This window comes from Danio rerio, chromosome 22, assembly GCF_049306965.1.
Source record: "Danio rerio strain Tuebingen ecotype United States chromosome 22, GRCz12tu, whole genome shotgun sequence".
NCBI classification, from domain to species: Eukaryota; Metazoa; Chordata; class Actinopteri; order Cypriniformes; family Danionidae; genus Danio; species Danio rerio.
In genome coordinates, this window is record NC_133197.1 from 37,460,368 (window position 1) to 37,471,290 (window position 10,923).

General features: G+C 31.0%; 1 long non-coding RNA gene across 1 annotated transcript; it reads left to right on the plus strand.

The window, feature by feature from the left end:
- The first annotated feature begins 52 nt into the window (after positions 1-52).
- On the plus strand, positions 53-4,578 carry LOC141380253 (uncharacterized). The gene is made up of 2 exons (XR_012397945.1): positions 53-1,177; positions 2,889-4,578. It is a non-coding gene; the product is annotated as an uncharacterized lncRNA (long non-coding RNA).
- The last annotated feature ends 6,345 nt before the right edge of the window (positions 4,579-10,923 follow it).

Sequence of the window (10,923 nt, forward strand, 5' to 3'; positions counted from 1 at the left end):
ACAGCCGCATCTGATGTTATCTTCGTGGCCGCGCTCGTGTATGTGTGCGCGCGCGCGCCTTCAAGTCAACCAAAGCAACGTTCAGGTTAGCGCGTAGTTGCTAAATCCGGATGTCTTTGTTCCAAAAGAGAGACAAAAAGACAGATTGTGGTTACACGTACATGTGTATTTATATTCGAATGCATTTTTACATCGTGGTGAACGCCTTTACATTCATTTGAAATCATTCAACTGCAGTATTTACATACATAGTGCAACAATCTGCATACAAAAGGCATAACAATACACAAAATGCTGTCGTACAGGATTAATAGTGTTGATATACAGTACACAGACGCGATTTAGGAGCACATAGAAACTTAACAGCAGGAAGATAGTAGGTAGACAGGCCCGCAGCCAGCCTGGTGAATGGTTATTTTTTCTCCGAAACTGGACTTTTTTGTGGTTAATTTAGGCTTCTGTTTAATAATGAGGATTGGATACTGTATTTTTACGACATTTTAAGCACTATTTTAGCTGAAATAGATTGTTTGATGGTCATCATTACCAAACAAATCACAATAGCCAAAATAGTAGTCATTTTAATATCGGTCGCTTTCGGTGTTTCACACCTTTTCATCTGTCCAACCTTTGTTCCAAGATTTTGAATAAAAGTATCTTGTAAAACATTTTCTCTATTTAAAACCAATGCAGTTGCGAAAGATGACTTCACTTCATCAGATTGTATGTTTTCTTGCACAGCAGATGTGCAAAAAATAAAATAAAGTAAAATAACTGTGTGCACTGACCAAAACTGATTCCACTTGGTCTTGAAACCTTTTTTAAATGGTTATTTTCAATACTTATGATGGCATAGCAGTCAAAATAGGACAAATGAGCTCATGTATGGGTCAAATTCTGACCTTTGTCAGTGAGGGGTGGGTCTTTTTTCTCAAAAAGTGGAGTTTTTTGGGGTTATAGGCTTCATTTAGGCTACTATTTAATTATGAGGTTTAAATACTGTATTTTCAAGATATTTTAAGCACCATTTTAGCTGAAACAGATTGTTGGATGGTCGTTATATCCAAAAAAGTACATCTTAAAATTCATGGATAACAACAACAGCCAAAATAGCATTTAAATTCATTTTAATATCGGTCGCTTTTGGTGCTTCACAACTTTTTATTGGTAAATTTCTGTTCCAAGATTTTGAATAAAAGTTACTTGTAAAATGCAGTCGCGAAAGATGACTTCTCTTCATCAGATTGTATGTTTTCTTGCACAGCAGATGTGCAAAAAATAAAATAAAGTAAAATAACTGTGTGCACTGACCAAAACTGATTAGCTGAAGTCACACTGATGCTGAGCCAACAGAGGACTCCACTTGGTCTTGAAACCTTTTTCAAAGGGTTAATTTCAGTACTTATGTTGGCATAGCAGTCAAAATAGGACAAATGAGCTCATGTATGGGACAAATTCTGACCTTTGTCAGTAAGGGTTGGGTCTTTTTTCTCAAAGATTTGACTTTTTTGTGGTTATAGGCCTCATTTAGGTTACTATTTAATTATGAGGTTTAAATACTGTATTTTCAAGATATTTTAAGCACTATTTTAGCTAAAACAGATTGTTGGATGGTCGTTATATCCAAAAAAGTACATCTGAAAATTCATAGATAACAACAACAGCCAAAATAGTATTAAAATTCATTTTAATATCGGTCGCTTTTGGTGCTTCACACCTTTTTATTGGTAAATTTCTGTTCCAAGATTTTGAATAAAAGTTACTTGTAAAATGCAGTCGCGAAAGATGACTTCTCTTCATCAGATTGTAGGTTTTCTTGCACAGCAGATGTGCAAAAAATAAAATAAAGTAAAATAACTGTGTGCACTGACCAAAACTGATTAGCTGAAGTCACACTGATGCTGAGCCAACAGAGGACTCCACTTGGTCTTGAAACCTTTTTTAAATGGTTATTTTCAATACTTATGATGGCATAGCAGTCAAAATAGGACAAATGAGCTCATGTATGGGACAAATTCTGACCTTTGTCAGTGAGGGGTGGGTCTTTTTTCTATAAAAGTGGAGTTTCTTGTGGTTATAGGCTTCATTTAGGCTACTATTTAATTATGAGGTTTAAATACTGTATTTTCAAGATATTTTAAGCACTATTTTAGCTGAAACAGATTGTTTGATGGTCATCATTACCAAAAAAAGTACATCTGAAAATTCATGGATAACAACAACAGCTAAAATAGTATTCAAATTCATATTAATATCGGTCGCTTTTGGTGCTTCACAACTTTTTATTGGTAAATTTCTGTTCCAAGATTTTGAATAAAAGTTACTTGTAAAATGCAGTCGCGAAAGATGACTTCTCTTCATCAGATTGTAGGTTTTTTTGCTCAGCTGATGTTGGACTCATGTAAAATAACTGTGTGCACTGACCAAAACTGATTAGCTGAAGTCACACTGATGCTGACCCAACAGAGGACTCCACTTGGTCTTGAAACCTTTTTCAAAGGGTTATTTCAGTACTTATGATGGCATAGCAGTCAAAATAGGACAAATGAGCTCATGTATGGGACAAATTCTGACCTTTGTCAGTGAGGGGTGGGTCTTTTTTCTCAAAAAGTGGAGTTTTTTGTGGTTATAGGCTTCATTTAGGCTACTATTTAATTATGAGGTTTAAATACTGTATTTTCAAGATATTTTAAGCACTATTTTAGCTGAAACAGATTGTTGGATGGTCGTTATATCCAAAAAAGTACATCTGAAAATTCATAGATAACAACAACAGCCAAAATAGTATTAAAATTCATTTTAATATCGGTCGCTTTTGGTGCTTCACACCTTTTTATTGGTAAATTTCTGTTCCAAGATTTTGAATAAAAGTTACTTGTAAAATGCAGTCGCGAAAGATGACTTCTCTTCATCAGATTGTACTTTTTCTTGGACTCATGTAAAATAACTGTGTGCACTGACCAAAACTGATTAGCTGAAGTCACACTGATGCTGAGCCAACAGAGGACTCCACTTGGTCTTGAAACCTTTTTCAAAGGGTTAATTTCAGTACTTATGATGGCATAGCAGTCAAAATAGGACAAATGAGCTCATGTATGGGACAAATTCTGGACAGTCAGTCAGTGAGAGGATGGTCATTCGAACCATCCCTGGCTACGGGCCTGTACTGATCACTCTTTACAATAAGGTTTTGTTAGTTAACATAAACTAATTATGAACAATACTTGCAGAGCATTAATAATCTATTATCAACTATAGATCAACATTTACAAGTGTGCATTATTAAAATGTGAATTCAAGCTTGTTAACATTAACGCACTGCGCACTATAAAAATATATTCGTTATTTAACAGTTTACGTATTTTTACGTAAAAAGGTTTTCACTTATGGATGTGAATTGCATTATGGGATGTTGATCTCTGCTCTGTTGTCTTTTGATGTTAAAAATTTTTACTTTAATTGACATTTTAAAAATAATATAACGTCTAAGAAATAATCAATAGAGAAATAAATTTGTAAAATAACAGAAAATGTACTGCAGTTTATACAAGGTTTGCATAGCGTAATATTCCATCGTGAGGACGTTGCATTTTGTTTGAAAATGAAAATCGGGTTGACGTCAGAACCCAACGTCAGGCCGACGTCAATGTCCAACCTAAAATCAACCAAATATCAACGCTTATTAATATTACAGCTTGACGTTGTTTGAACGTTACCACCATGACGTCTGTCTGACAGAATTTTGGATGTCATACCTGATGAGTAAATGTCAGTATTTGATGTCAATATGATTCTGGTTTAAGATGTCGGCTCGTCACTTTCCAACACAACCTACCAATTATCAACGTCATATGATGTTGGTATTGGAGGTCAAAATAACGTTGTCTTTAGAGGCTGACTAGACATTACATTTTGGTCACTTGACGTCACAACCTAAATCTAACCTGATATGAACGTCTTATGATGTTGTGTGTCTGCTGGGATACAAGGCAATATATCACTTTGAACTCTAGGAAAAAAGGAATTTATTTTTATTACTTTAGTGTCTTTATTTTTTATTAGAAAAATGTTTAGACTAAAAACAGATTAATCAATCTTTACTATTGTATTATAGCACATCTTGACCTGACACAATTCCTCTTTTTTACTGTGCTGCATACTTTTTAGAAGCTGACTAGTGGAAAAAGCAGAATAAGAATAAATTTAGGATGGTTCCAGACTGCTGTATGGACATGTCACAAGGAGCATGATCTTTGTAGAAGTTATGAAATATATTAAAGATGCACGGAATTGTTCAGTTCTGGTGTGCAGAAAAGGGTTGCAGAAAGAGGAAGTATGTCTAGGGGTTACAAAGAGCCAAGGGACTGCAGAATGACTGATCAGTGACGTTAAACCAAAACTCCACCTGTTAATATCAGTTGTGTACTGTATATATGCTGGAGTCAGGAAATGTTCGTTAGTTGCGAACCTCTTGAATGTAATTCTTGTATTGCATTGGGGTAACGTAACCCAGAGCTCTGTCATCAAATTATTCATTTGTATCTAATAAATTACTAATATTTTTGGCATTGAAGAAAACACTCTCCAGACCTTTTCTTATTGAACACGCATGGAATTGGCTTGATATTACAACAAAACAATTAAAAATGTTCATAAAAGTAAATTTTTCAGAGATTTTCGATGTTAAAAGTTTTTGGAGGAAGGGCTAGGTCCCATAATGCAATTCAAAAGCATAAAAAATGCCCCAAAATACAGAAATATACGGAAAACTTCTAACTTTAAAGGTATTTTTTTTTTTTTTTTACAGTGTGACATAAAACGCATTATTTTTAATTCGGAAGTTTATTTGTATATCGCTTTTCGCAATCCTTTCAACTTTTTTACTAACACAAAGATATATAAATACATGACAACACATTAACTAACACTAATACGACCTTGTTGTTAAGTTTTATCATAATACTACTAATAAATGTTGAGTGGTGTATGCGAATGCTGATCTGACTCTGGTTCCTTCATAAATGTGGGGATTTTTGGCCAGTTTTACCTAGTCGTGAGTTTAATTTTTATTAAATAGCGCATACACATCTCTTCACAAGCCTAGCAGTTATTTTCTTTTCTTTTTTTTTTTGGAGAGATCATTTCTGCGTGTACAACACACAAGTGCAAGTATGACTAATAATTTGCTTGTGGTTGCAACAAAGGCTTATTGTAAAAAACGTGCCTCTAACTGAGCTTGTGCAAAACTCGAAAAGCATACCTATACACACAATTCACTGCGGTTTCCTGATGCAATGAACACTAATGGCGGCAAAACACCAACAGCTTTAATTCCCATTCACACGGTATGATTTTAACGGAAATTTTAATGTGGTTCAAGTTATTATGATCTAAAAATGCTTACGATAGCACATGGTTTATTGACAACATGGACAACATGTTTGCATCACGTATTTATTTATATATATGAGAAGTCAGAATTATTAGCCCCCTAAATTATTAGACCCTAGTTTATTTTATCCTCAATTTCTTTTTATCGAAGAGTTTTTTTCTACACATTTTTTTCTAAACATAATAGTTTTAATAACTCATTTTTTATAACTGATTTATTTTATCTTTGCCATGATGACAGTAAATAATATACAGCTTAAAGTGACATTTAAAGGCTTAACTAGGTTAATTAGGTTAACTAGGCAGGTTAGGGTAATTATGCAAGTTATTGTATAACGATGGTTTGTTCTGTAGACTATCAAAAAATAAATAAATAAAAAATATGCTTAAAGGGGCTAATAATTTTGTCCCTTAAATGGTGTTTAAAAAATTTAAAACTGCTTTTATTATGGCCGAAACAAAAACAAATAAGACTTTCTCCAAAAGAAAAAAAATGATCAGACATGCTGTGAAATTTTTTTTTGCCCTGTTAAACATCATTTGGGAAATATAAAAAAAATAAATAAAAAATCGAAGGGGCTAATAATTTTGACTTCAACTGTATATATGTTTGTAAGTAAGTAAACGCGCTTGGTAGTTTACCTGGTATTAAAGCATTGTGTTGAAACTTAATGATAATAATTTTTCTTTCAAATATTTTTATTCAGAATTGCCAGTTTATATCTTGCAATAGCAAGAATTTTGAATATAATATTATATAATATAAAATAATATAATATAATATAATATAAAATAATATAATATAATATAATAAAATATAATATTTATAATATAAAATAATATAATATAAAATAATAAAATATAATATATAATATAATATAAAATAATATAATATAATATAATATAATATAATATAAAATAATATAATATAAAATAATATAATATAATATAAAATAATAAAATATAATATATAATATAATATAAAATAATATAATATAATATAATATAATATAATATAATATAATATAATATAATATAATATAATATAATATAATATAATAACAGTGATTCTCAAACATTTTTCGCCAAGTGCCAACTCAGAAAAAAACTTTGTCTCTCCAAGTACCACCAAAACAACCAGTATTGAATGGCATAGTAGGCTTAATTAAGCAGCTACAGCACTGCACAGTTAAAAAAACGAGATAGATTAATTCTTCTTATTATTTATTATTGTAAACCACTTTAAACATTATAAATAGTTTGAACATTAACACTGTACTATGCTCACAGGTAAAAAAAAAAACATTTAAATTAAAATGTGCTTTAAAAAGTTAATTAAAAGTGGCACTGTTCTTAAAAGGTGAATAGAAAACTGCTTTACTTAAATGTGAAGTATTATCATAAAGTAGCCTGTTCATCAAAACCTGGAAATGTTCTTTGAACCTCATATAAATAGTCTAGATGTAATCATATTCATATATAAATTTTTAAATATATGTTGCATCTATATATGATGTGTTTGTATATTTTTAAAACCTAAACATTAACTTGTGTTTAAATATATGAATTGGATTTACGTATTGAAATTAGATCTGCTTACTGCATGTTAGAGTAGGCTTTGTGTGTTAGAAAAGCAATACCTGTGAACATTGGGATACAAAAATACGGGATACGCCCCCAAGATCCATAATAAATACGGGAAGGAAATTAGCTTCAAATGATAGAATACATAACAAACATTAGAAAATCACAAATAAAATTAAAATCTATATACCGATCACATCGGTATGCGTCAAAGGGTTAAAAGTGTGTTAATTTTTTTACTTAGATTTTTCAGCGATTACTCTGTTGGTAATTGTACCACAGTTTGAGAACCACAGTATTATAATATAATATAATATAATATAATATAATATAATATAATATAATATAATATAATATAATATAATATAATATAATATAATATAATATAATATAATATAATATAATTTGTCAACATTTATTTGGACAGCTTGAATGAATTGTGTGGAACCCTGCCTATCTTTTGTGCTTTGAATAAACATCCAGTTTGCTGGTTATTAATGGTTATTATTAAGTGTACTGTAGGTGTGTAAATATACATCAAATATAGTCATGCAGAATAAGGCATTGTCCAGTTAATAATTAATAGCCAATACTTTATAGTAATACTTTATAGCTAATAAGCAACTGCTTAATACAACAACAGATCCTCAAAGTGTTACGCCTCATTCACACGAGGCTTTAGCGTCAACGCTTGACTGAAGAAGGGGTGTCTGAAGTTGGGGCTAACACAATCATAGCAGCATCAGCCAATGAAATTCAGTCACCAATAGGCCACTGTCTAGCTGGTGTATTTGCATATTGCGATCTGATTGGCTGACGCTTCCGTCGGCACCTGAAAAGTTGAGCTAGTCCCAACTTCTGCAGGGAGCATCGCCTCTGAAGCGGCGCTTATGGATCCACGATGCAGTTTGAAAAAGCTTGACGTCACCCATTCAAAGTGAATAGGAAGCATTGACGCTGACGCCCCGTGTGAATGGGACGTTACTAAAAGATAACTTTTTTACTTCAGTGAATGTCTTGGTTTGTTTTTGGTTAATTTAGTGTTGGTACATAATGCAGTAACACAGCACACTTTGTAAAATATCCAGAAATGAGCAGTTTTCCATATTTTGTGTTTCATGTTTTAATTTGTGCCCATTTATTTAAGCTTTTGAATTGCATTGTGGGAGATTGATCTTTTTTTGACAACTTTTTAACCTTGAAAAATAAAAAAAGTGAACATTTTTAATAGTTTAAAGCGATGTATTGTCTGTGTTGGTGTTGTATAATACAGTACAAAATCCTTGTCATCACATCTACCATCACATTTTCTGTTATTTAACAGACTTATTCCTCTTTATATTATTTCTTATACATTTTAATGTCAATAAAAGTCATTTTATTAAACTGTAGAGTTGAATTTTCTTCATCAGAAGCCGGCAGAGCAGAGATCATAATGTTATTTAACACAGTACTGCATTGATAACTAACTCCCAGTGTACTGCAGTGATACACACATTAAACGCTCTGATTAATATAAAACTGAATGCGCTTTTAGCACCACTTAGCAGTTCCGTGTGAAAGTGTCTTGATGTGTAATGTTGTTTTGCACAACAATGCAACTAGAGGCACGTCTTTTTTTCTTTTTCCAGTGAGCCCAAGTTGTGTAATATAACAACAAAGACATTCAAGTACCTCAGGTTTCTTTATGGGGGCTTCTGTGGTTAGCACCTCGCTATGACTCAGTGTTAAACTCAGCGACACATTTACAGTATCAGCGTGAACTAGTTAACACTTACACGGCAAAAAAAAAAAAACAATATTAAATTGTTCAGGATGCTTGATGAGAACAAGAGCTAGTCAGGCAGAAATGATAATTCTGTCATCATTTACTCGAGTTACTTTACTTGAGTTTCTGTTTCATACTATTTTTAGTCCCTTCACTGTTAATGATTTTTGTAAATTACACAGTATTTAACTGTATTTTAATGTAGTTAATCCGCATACTACTGTATTTTTGGCATTGTGAAAATTACTTTATAAGTTTACAGTAAATATCTACAATGCTGGCATTGAAAATATTTGTAAATGACAGTATTTAAACTGTAACAAACAGTATTTTACTGTAAGACTGTTATGCAGTATGTTACTGTATTTTTTGCATTGTGAAAATTACTGTATATTATAGAACAGATATGCAATACTGACATTGAATTTCATAGTATTTTTAGTTCCCACACTGTTGTCAATTTTTGTAAATTACACAGTATTTAACTGAAGTTTACTGTACTTTTGCAGTATGTTACTGTATTTTTTGCATTGTAAAAATTACTTGAAGTTTACAGCAAATATCTACAATGCTGACATTGACTTTCATAGAATTTTAGTTCCTATACTATTGACTATATTTGTAAATGACACAATATTTGTAACAAACTGTATTTTACTGTAAGACTGTTATGTAGTATGTTACTGTATTTTTTGCATTGTGGAAATTACTGTGTATATTTACAGTAAAGATATGCAATACTGACATTAAATTTCATAGTATGTCTTAGTTCCTAACCACACAGTATTTAAACTGCAATAAACTGTATTTTACTATAGGACAGTTATGCGGTATGTTACTGTATTTTTGCATTGTGAAAATCACTGTCTATATTTACAGTAAAGATATGCAATCATGACAACGAATTTCATTGTATTTTTTAGTTACAACACTGTTAATGATTTTTGTAAACTACACAGTATTTAAACTGTAATGAACTGTATTATTGTAGGACAGTTATGCAGCATTTTACTGTATCCTAAAGTTGCATTGTGAAAATTACTGTATACTTACAGTAAAGATCTACAATTCTAACATTGACTTTCATAGTATTTTAGTTCCTGCACGGTTAACGATTTTTGTAAATTACCCTGTATTTAACTGTATATTACTATAAGACAGTTATGCGGTCTGTTACTGTATTTTTTTGCATTGTGAAAATGACTGTATGTATTTACAGTAAAGATATGCAATACGTTGACTTTCATAGTATATTTAGTTCCCACTCTGTTGTCGATTTTTGTAAATTGCACAGTATTTTACTGAATTTTACAGTAGTTATGCGGTATGTTGCTGTATTTTTTTGCATTGTAAATATTACTGGATATATTTACAGTAAATATATACACTATACTGACATTGAATTTCATAGGACAATTTTAAATTTTTGATAAATTACACAGTATTTAACTGTATTTTACTGTAGGACTGGTATGCAGTATGTTACTGTATTTTTGCATTAAAAATTACTGTATATTTTACAGTAAATATACACAATACTGACATTGATTTTCATAGTATTTTTAGTTCCCACACTGTTGACGATTTTTAACTTTTGATAAATTACACAGTATTTAAGTTAATTTAACTGTAGTTATGCGGCACGTTACTGTATTTTTTGCTTTGTAAAAATGACAGTATATTTTATAGTAAAGATTTACAATACCGACATTGACTTTCACAACATTTTTAGGTTCTACACTGTTAACGATTTTTGTAAATTACACAATATTAATCTAACAAACTGAATTTTACTGTAGGGCAGTTCTATTTTACTGTATTTTTTTGCATGTTAAAATGACTGTATATTTTACAGTAAAGATGTGCAATACTGCAAAAAAATAAATGATGCTGTAAATGTAAATACAATATTTGTGCTGTAATTGGTTTACAGTAAGTTACTGTAGATTCTACAGGAAATTGTTAACAGTGCACTATGATTGCTTTTTCCCCAGCACTTTTCAGAATATCTTGTTTTTTAAAACTCACTTAGATTCACCAGTAAATGGTGAGAAAATCATCATTTTTGAGTAAACTATCCCTTTAAGAACGTTAATGAAACTCCCAAATTGTATATATATATATATATATATATATATATATATATATATATATATATATATATATATATATATATATAT